Source organism: Octopus bimaculoides, chromosome 23 (assembly GCF_001194135.2).
Source record: "Octopus bimaculoides isolate UCB-OBI-ISO-001 chromosome 23, ASM119413v2, whole genome shotgun sequence".
Classification (NCBI taxonomy): Eukaryota; Metazoa; Mollusca; class Cephalopoda; order Octopoda; family Octopodidae; genus Octopus; species Octopus bimaculoides.
In genome coordinates this window covers 19,304,691-19,314,638 of record NC_069003.1, presented here as the reverse complement: position 1 = coordinate 19,314,638, position 9,948 = coordinate 19,304,691, and the positions used below count along the sequence as shown (strand labels likewise).

At 34.3% G+C, this 9,948-nt stretch overlaps 1 protein-coding gene and 1 long non-coding RNA gene across 4 annotated transcripts in view; one reads left to right on the top strand and one right to left on the bottom strand.

Moving 5' to 3' along the window:
* LOC106879044 (multiple PDZ domain protein) overlaps positions 1-9,948 on the top strand; it is a 293,438-nt gene that overhangs the window by 134,848 nt on the left and 148,642 nt on the right. The gene's annotated exons all lie outside the window — the stretch shown is intronic.
* The window catches only part of LOC128250588 (uncharacterized), an 8,524-nt gene continuing 1,560 nt past the window's right edge, over positions 2,985-9,948 (bottom strand). The window contains exons 2-4 of one of the 3 annotated variants that reach the window (XR_008266616.1): positions 8,940-9,045; positions 4,676-4,842; positions 2,985-3,272 (exon numbers count right to left, since the gene is read on the bottom strand). This is a non-coding gene — a long non-coding RNA (uncharacterized LOC128250588). Of the gene's footprint in view, positions 4,843-8,839; positions 9,046-9,948 lie in introns of those variants that run through there. The other 2 variants (XR_008266615.1, XR_008266614.1) reach the window with 2 other exon arrangements.

Genomic DNA, 9,948 nt, shown 5'->3' with positions numbered 1-9,948 from the left:
ATATATATATATATATATATATATATATATATATATTGTCCAACCCATGCTAGCATGAAAAGCAGACGTTAAACGATGATGATGATGATGATGATAAGCAGGTATAAGATGGGACATTTATCAGTTTTTTTTTTTATACCTTCCCTGTTGTTGTTCTTCCATCTCTGTATGATTCTAAAGTCTTCATCTATTTCCTTATTCCTACTCTTATAAAATATTTAGTTATTCACAGGGATGTTATCATTGTTATTGTTATTCTCCCTCTTTTATTTGCTGTAACATCACTGCTGTTTCTTGATCTCCCATATCTTGAGACCTGGAGGCCCCCCCCCCAAAAAAAAACCCAAACAAATTATCAACATTATCACCATCTCCATCATTATTGTCATTATCATCATCATTGCTGGTATAAGACAGTGAGCTGGTGGAGTCCCCTTGAAATCACTGGTCTTGTGCCAAAATTTGAAAGCATTAAAGGTATCAAACTGGCAGAACTGTTAGTGCGCCAGACAAAATGCTCCTCTGACTCTTCACATTCTGAGTTCAAATTTTGCCAAGTTTATCTTTGTATTTCATCCCTTTGGGATTGATAAAATAAATACCATTTGGGTGAGTGGGGTCAATGCAGTGAAGTAGCTCCCACTCCCCTTAAAATCTGGGCCTTGTGCTTATAGTAGTGATGAACTGACATTACTGAAGAGCATTGGAATAAATTACTTGCAGTATTTCTTCCAGCTCTTAACATGAATTCAAATCTCACTAAGGTGAACTTTACCTTTGGAGATCAATAAAAAAAAAAGAGCACAAGATAAGAACAAGTGTTAGTGACATCAACTAACCCCTGCTCCTCAAAGTTGCTAACCTTGTGCCTAAGTCTGAAGCCATTATTATTGTTGTTGTTAATCTTGTGACCCAAAATTTCATATTGTCATTTCCAAATAATTATTCTCATTAATTAACACACTAATTATCATTGTCATATAGTTACTATTGATGTCCAAGTAATCACCATTCCCACATAGATTATTTTGACTATTACACAAATTATTACCTCATCATCATCATCATTAGCACATTGAGCAAAATGCTTGACAGCATTTTTTCCAGTTTTATGTTCTGAGTGCCTATTCTACCAAGGTTGACTTTGCCTTTCTTCCTTTTGGAATCAATAAGATAAATACCACTTAAGTTCTGGCATCAATGTAATCAACTACACACTCCCCACAAAATTTCAAGCGTTGTGACAATGGTAGAAAGAATTATTGTTATTTTATTGTTAGTGTTTTTGTTCTTGTGGTATTTATTTTCATCCCTTTGCTATCTGGTTTCAACTTTGTACTTCATCCATTCAGTGAAATACTGGAGTCTGTTCCTTTTCACCAAAATGTGTCTCAGCCTTGTACCAAGAAGAAATCAGAAGCTAGCAGAAGGCAGCAAGCTGGGAGAATCATTAGCAAATCAAACAAAATGCTTAGTAGTATTTCTTCTAGTTCTTTATATTCTAGGTTTAAATTCTGCCAAAGTCAGCTTTGCCTTGCTTCCTTTCAGAGTCAGTAAAATAAATACCAGTTGAATGCTGAGGTTGATGTAATTGATTTACCTCAGTCTCTTAAAACTGCTGGCCTTGTACCAAAATTACTTTTAGTAGTAGAAGGTGGCAGATTGGCAGAATCGTAAGGACAGTAGAAAAAAATACCTTGTGGTATTTATTTTGTTACCTTGCCTTTCATCTCACTGGGGTTAGTAAAATAAAGTACCAGTCAAGTGCTGCAGTTGATATAATCGACTGATTCCCTCCCCTCAAAATTGCTGGCCTTGTACTAAATAAAAGACCATTGTTAAAAGTTGTAAGCTGACAAAGTCATTAGAGTGTCCAAAGTAATGCTTTACAGTATTTCTTTTGACTCTTTACGTTTTAGGTTCAAATCCTGCTCTGTTCAACTTTGCATTTTATTCTTTCAGGTTAACTACATAAAATGCGTCTAGTACTGAGGTTGATGGTATCAACCTATTTCCCTCAAAACTGTTGGCCTTGTGCCTAAAACCGGAACCATTATTCAAGCTAGCAGAATCATTAGCATGCTGGGGACACTGCTTAGCATTTCATCTGTCTTCACGTTCTGAGTTCAAATTCTGCCAAGGTCAACTTTGCCTTTCTTCCTTCCAGGGTCGATAAAATAAGTACCAGTTGAACACTGGGATCAGTGCAATTGACTTACCCCCTCCCCTCGAATTTCAGGCCTTGTACCTATAGTAGAAAGGATTATTATTATTATTATTATTATTATTATTATTATTATTATTATTATTATTATTATTATTATTATTATTATTTTATTATTATTATTATTTTATTATTATTATTATTATTATTATTATTATTATTATTATTATTATTATTATTATTATTATTATTATTATTATTATTAAGGTGGTGAGCTGGTAGAACCATTCACACACTGGACAAAATGTTGTGTGACATTTCTTCCAGCTTTCCATTCTATGATCAAATTCTGCCAAGGTCAATTTTGCCCTTCATTCTATCGGAGTCAATAAAAGAAATATCAATTTGCATTGGGTTTGATGTAATCAACTATTTCCCTTCCCAAAATATTTCAGGCTTTGTGCATATTATGGAAAGAATCATTATTATTATTAAGAAAGACCCCCTGCTAAGGTATAAGGGATAAGTTTAGATAATTGCTAAAATTCCTACTGCTTAATTTAACATCTTGAGAAAATCATTGTCTAGATCAATTTATGCAAAATGTGTCCCGATGCATCTAAACTATTCAAGTTGAAGGAACAGAACAATAAAAGAGCTTCATCATGTAATCAACAAACACATTTGTACAATCTCAGGCAAAATCAAAATCATCATTGTTCCCATTGTGACTTTAAAGCAAAATCCATACATGGACTTGCATTTCATTCAAGCATACATTGCAAATAAATGCAGTTTCTTCTATAATCTTTTTTTATTTTAATCCTTTCCTTCAAACACTCATATATCAAAATCAATGGGAATGACCATTACTATCATCATCATCATCATCATCATCATTATTATTATTATAAAGGTGACAAACTGGCAGAATCATTAACACACCAGGTGAAAGGCTTAGCAGTATTTCATCCATCTTCAGGTTCTAAGTTCAAATTCTTCTAAGGTCGACTTTTCATACTTTCAGGGTTGATAATTTAAGTACTAGTTAATTACTGGGGTCAGTGTGATCGACTTACCCCTCCCTACAAATTTCAGGTCTTGTGCCCTATAGTAGAAAAGATTATTATTATAATAAGGAAAGCAGCGAACTGGCAGAATTGTTAGCATACTGGACAAAAGGCTTAGTGGTATGTCGTCCGTCTTCATGTTCTGAATTCAAATTCTGCTGAGGTTGACTTTGCCTTTCATCCTTTCAGGGTTGACAAAGTGAGTACCAGTTGAACACTGGAGTCAATGTAATCAACTCATTCCCCACCCACAAAATTTCTGCCCTTGTGGCAAAATTTGAAACCATTATTATTATAAGGGTGGTAGATTGGCAACATCATTAGAGCAAGGGACAAAATGCTTTGTGGTATTTGTTTCAGTTCAAATCCTGCTGAGATCAACTTTGTCTTTTATCCACCATGGTTTGATAAAATAAGCATTAGTTAAGTTTTGGGGTACATAGACTTGACTGTTTCCCTCCTACCAGATTTCTGGCATTTTTGACAGATGAAATAACTCAAAGCATCTTTTTTTGCACCAGGCAAAATACTTCGTTGCATTTCATCCATCTTTACATTCTGAGTTTGAATTCTTCCGAAGTTAACTTGGCCTTTCATCACTTCGGGTTCAATAAAATAAGTACCAGTTGAACTCTGGGATTGATATGATCAACTTAACCCTTCCCCCTGAAATTGCTGATCTTGTGATAAAATCTGAAGCCATTATCATTATTATTCATATTATTAAGGCAGTGAGCAGGCAGAACTATTGGCACATCAGACAAAATCTTAGTGGCATTTCTTCTGGCTTTACATTCTGAATTCAAGTTCCACCCAGGTCAACTTTGTCTTCCATCCTTTTGGAGGTGAATAAAATAAAATACCAGTCAAGTACTGGGATCAATATAATCAACCAGCCCCTACCCACAAAATTTCAGGTTTTGTGCCTATAGTAGAGAGAATTGATATTATTACTATTATATTTTTGTTAACCTGATAATTATATTTAAACCTAGTCCAAATGATATCAAAATTAATCAATACATCGATGATCCTATTTCTTCATTGTCATCTTCTGTCTTTTTCATCTTTGGTCATTGTTGTCTTTTCCTTCTTTTTACTACTACTACTACTACTACATCAGGCAGTTAGAATCATTAAATGCTTTGCTGCATTTCTTCCAGCTATTTATGTTCTTAGTTCAAATCCCACTAAGGCCAACTTTGTTGTTCATCTTTCCAGGGGCAATGATCCCAGTAATTGACTGGTATTTTATTTTATTAACCTCCAAAAGGATGGAAGACAAAGTTGACCTGGGTGGAACTTGCTTTTTATCCCTCTGGGGTCAATAAAATAAAGTATCAGTGAAATACAAGGTGGGATAAAAAGCAAAATCTGACCTTGGCAGGATTTAACTCAGAACATAAAATGCCAGAACAAATACTGCAAGTTATTCTCCTACCTGACCCCTTCACTTTAACAATTCACAGCCCTAAACACCAATGCTGCCTGATCCTTGGATGTGAGTGCCTTTAATGGAGTTTCCATTGCTTTATTTCAAGTATTTATATCAAGTTTCCAGTCTGAAAGATAACTTAAAGACTTCTTGTTCCCTCACCTTTTACAAATCTGAAATATAAGAAAGAAAAAAATTACATAATTTAACCCTTCAATATTCAACTTCTCTGTAAAATGTTTTGAATTAATTATGCATCATCTTGTAGTTTCAAGGTTTCGATGAAGTGATTGTTTATTATTAGAACAACATTGTAGGTTAGGTGTGAGAGACCAAATCTGACCAGTCTGAACACAAAATAGGTAGACTATTTGGGCCAGATATGGATAGTTTAAATTCTGAAGGGTTAAATGAAGTCAATTAACAAGCCACCTTGTGTCAGTTTGACCTGCTAGATCTAGTAGCCAAATCTTCAAACAACCTTTCAGCCTCTTATTACTGTCAGTAATAATGTTACACTCAAAGTACAATAGTCATATTTGTCTTATTGATTTTTAAATTCAGTCTGCATAACCAGTCATAAAGGCTTTGGATTGCAGCAATTGAAACCTTCATTATATCTCCAGTAATCAACGAGAGAGTCCAGAATGAGAGCTCTTATATGGTTGCTTGGCTTGCTAAAAATGGTAGCCAAATATCCCTCAACTCTTACCTTCTGTCTTTTGTAAATAGATTGGATGAGCAAAAGAGATGCTTCTATGCGGTTGCTCGACCTACTAAAAATGATAACCAAATATTCCTCAACTATTAACTTTTGTCATATATAAATACATTAGATAAGCAAAAGAGATGTGTCTATGTGGTTGATCAACCTGCTAAAAATGGTAGCCAAATATCCCTCAAATCTTACCCTACCTTTTGTCATATAAATACATTGGACAGGCAAAGGAGAAGATACTCATATGTGGTTACTTGACATGCTACAAATGGTATCTAAACCTTCATCAAATCACATCTCACTGCTTTATATAATGTCGAGGAACATTAAATAATGTAGTCTCCCACCCCTTAAAAAGACAAGCTGATCATAGATCAGTTGTAAGCAAACTGCAACCCATGGGGCATTCTGAATAGCACACCAAATGAAAAATAACCTTAAAATTTTGTTTTTAGTGATGCAGCCTGCCTGATGGTGAGCCATGTCTCATGCAACCCACATCTTGAAACTGGTTGCTCATCATTGCTGGAATGCCTTTGTAATCTAAACAACAAAAACAACTACAGGAATGGATTGTTAAAACAGAACTGATAGACAAGAACAAAATCAGCATTTTCCAAAACAAAATGATATGTCATTTAATGAATTTGTAATATACTAAGTTTAAAAAATGGTGAGCTGGCAGAATTGTTAGCATGTCAGGCAAAATGCTTAGCAGCATTTTGTCCGTCTTTATGTTCTGAGTTCAAATTCCGCTGGGGTTGACTTAGCATGTCATCCTTTCATGCTCAGTAAAATAAGTACCAGTTGAGTACTAGAATCGATATTAGCATCAACTTACACCCTCCCCCAAAATTGCTGGCCTTGTGTCAAAATTTGAAACCAATATACTGGGTTAAAAACCTGTTTGGATGGGAAAAGTAGTGAGCAAAAGGGGGTTGGCTTTTGACCATTGTTTCATCTAAAGGGACTTTAACCCATGAGTTTACAAGCAATTATTTTCTGCTTTATTCACTTTCAGGTTCTCTGTTAAATGATTTAATTACTTATTTCTTGATTCTTTTGCATTTATTTTCTCAAAACAAAAGTGATTTACCTTTGTTTCTTTAAGTCCTTACTCAGTTTCTTGAATCATAATAATTATAATAATGACTACAAAAGTTTACTGTCATGATCATCATTTAATGTCAACTTTTCCATGCTCGCATGGGTCAGATAGAGTTTGCTGAGGTAAATTTTCTACAACCAGAGGCTTTTGCTGCTGCCAACCCCTAACTGTTTCTTTGCATGGTAATATTTCTCTTTAACCAGACGTGTTTTTTGTGGAAGACTGGAAACAAACAACATTGCTTGTATAACAGTGATGCTTATTTATAACAATGATATGATGTCAAGATGGGAATACACACACACACACACACACACACACACACACAAGCATATATTAATAACAGCTATTAAAAAAGGATATGTAACTTCTGCCAAATATCTGCCCCAGTCTTTCCTGTTTTCACTCACTCATGTGTGTGTGCACGCGTAGGTGTGTGGCTTAGTGGTGAGGCTGTTGTACTCTATGCAAAGTGCATTGTGACTAGCAATGTGTAACAACAGCTGATTGTCTGGTCAGTTACATGATCACGTGATATATATATATATATATATATATATATATATATATGTGTGTGTGTGTGTGTATATGACTGGATTTTTCAGTTTCCATCTACCAGATCCATTCGCAAGGCTTTGGTTATCTGGAAGCTATAGCCTAAGATACTTGCCTGAGGTTCCAAACAGTGGGCCTGAACTTGAAATCACATGGTTGGGAAGCAAACTTCTTATCCACATAGCCATACTTGTACCTAATTCACATGATAATGATGATAATGGCAGTATTTCAAATGCAGATGAAATATTTCACCTGCTGTCCATCACAATATCTTTGATAAGCTATTTTGTTGTTCTTGTGAATCAACCAAAAAAAGCAAAGAAAAAAATATATTTGTAATTTCATTGTTTTAATATATTTTATTTTATTTTAATCTTATTGTTTCAATTTTTTATTTTAATTTTTCTATTTTCACTTTGTTTTTGCTTTATGCTATTTTATTCTATATCTTCCTTCTATTTAAACCAATAGTAGCAGCTGTCCTTTCTTTACTTGGAAGGAAAATGGTTCAGTGACACAACTCTATTGTCTAAGTTGGATTTTATTGATCTTAATATTAACTTCTAAACTTATTCCTCACCATTATCAGCAGCAGCAACAATAATAAGTCACAAGGCTTGAAATTTTGGAGGAGGGTTTTAGTCAATACTACTGACTCCAGGACTTAACTAGTTCTTTATTTTATCAATCTCAAAAAGATCATCAACATCATCATCATACATTCATTCCTATGCTGGCATGGGTTGATGGTTTGACTAAAGCTGGCAAGTCAAAGAGCTGCACCTGATTCCAGTCTCACTTAGCTTCATTTCTATAACTGGATGTCCTTCCTAATGCCAACCACTTTACGGTGGTTGGCATTAGGTGCTTTTAACATGGCACCGGCACAAGAGCTTTTTACATGGCACCAGCACAGGACTCTTGCACACCAATCCTCTTCACCAATGGATATGGCCTTAACACTTCTGCTATAGAGGACAGGTTTTTCTTGAGTATAGCAAGGCACCAGTTATCTCGGTCCTTTGTCAAGGCAAAATTGACCTTGGTGAAATTTGAACTCATCTACTTGCAAAACCAAATTCTTAACTGTTACATAGCCATTCTTGTAACTATTTAATTGTTTTGACAAAATTGTCATGTGTGAAAGTTTTATTTGGGTTCTATAAAAGAGTTTGTTTCGTAATCACAAGGTCTTGAATTCAATCTTGCTGCATGGCATCTTAGGGGAAGTTTTTTTGTTTTTTATCTGAGATTCAGATTGATCCAATCCTCAAAAGTAAAACTGGATAGATGGAAACTAAACTATTTATAAGAACATTGGATGGATTATACTTGTAATATTAAAAATAAAATATCATTGTCACACACTGCTATGTCACACTGATTTTGCTTGAGGATTACATTAACAGTGCAAATGTCTGAGCAATACTCAGCCACTTACTAAGTTAATGGACAGATAGTCCAATAGTCCAGTTGATTGAGAAACAGAATACTCATTGGCATAAAATTGACAGAAATACACCTATAAACCACCAGACCTTTGTCAGTTCTTGGTTACTTTGTTAACCCCTACAATAAAATTATTCCTTTTTTTTTTCTTTTAAGTTGCCTACTTTACTGTTTGGAAATTGAGGTTAAGAGGATACACAAATATAATACCGTGGTTACTGTAGCATTGCATCAAAGAGGAGGCCAACACTTTCTCCCCTCATTTGCTTTAACCTACTTAAATGAAGGAGGTAACATGACCTCTTATATAATAAGCATGAGGCATCACAATCTCATATGAGATGTACAGGGGGGAGGTTTTTATTTTAATCAAGTTTTTCTTGAAATGATTAAAAACATGTGTGAAGGCAAACCCATATTTAGAAATTGAAATCAACCTGTTAGCTTGTTGATGATTTTGTTCATTTCAAACATAATCGCTAAAACTCCATTCATGTTAGATCTGCCAAAAAACTACCAAATCACCTTCGAATCACATCATACCTGTTAAATAAAAAGAAACGTCATATTAAATAATGTAATCCTAGACATTTCTGAAAAGATAGGATGGTCATTTTTGGAATGTCTCTCATTATCACATGAGTGTATAATCAAAGATGACCTGATGCCAACAGCAACTACATCATCCCTGTTCGTTCCATGGAATATTAAAAATGACAATATGTGTAAATGAAATGTAAAATGTTATATGTTAGGAATAATTTTATATTTTATAGGAAATTTGAAATTATTAAATACATAACAAATAGCAAATATGAGATTATAAACCAAGAAGTACACAGCATTAACCTTTACTATTTATTCCAGATAAATCCTTTTTTTTTTTCTGTTTAAAATATAAAAATCCCTGAAATGTTTGTTTATGCATGTGTAAGTGTTTGAGTGAGTTTATATCAGTTTGTGTGTATATGTACCTTCATACATATGTATGTCATCACTTGTTAAAGTTGGCATTAGTTTCGGTAGGCAGGCATGGCAATGTTTGGCACCATCCCAAATTCATCCTTGGTATTGGACTATGCTAAACAAATCAGTCCAGATTGCATAATACACAGGGCAATGTTTCCCACCCCCTCTCCTTTTGCATAGCAATGTGGCAGACAAGAGATTTAAATTGAATTCAAAAAAAGCTTCTTGCAGCGAAATACCTTTTCCTGGTGCCAACTACCTTAATCTCTCTCTCTCTCTCTCTCTCTCTCTCTCTCTCTCTCTCTCTCTCTCTCTTTATATATATATATAAAATTTTCCATAATAGGGCAAATTCTTTTACAAGAATTTATCAAGTAGCTAGCGTGAAAAAAACCTCATAAGGGAAAAAATCCCTCATTTATTCCCGAAATATATATATATTTATATTTATATAAGGGCGTTACTATACAATAACGC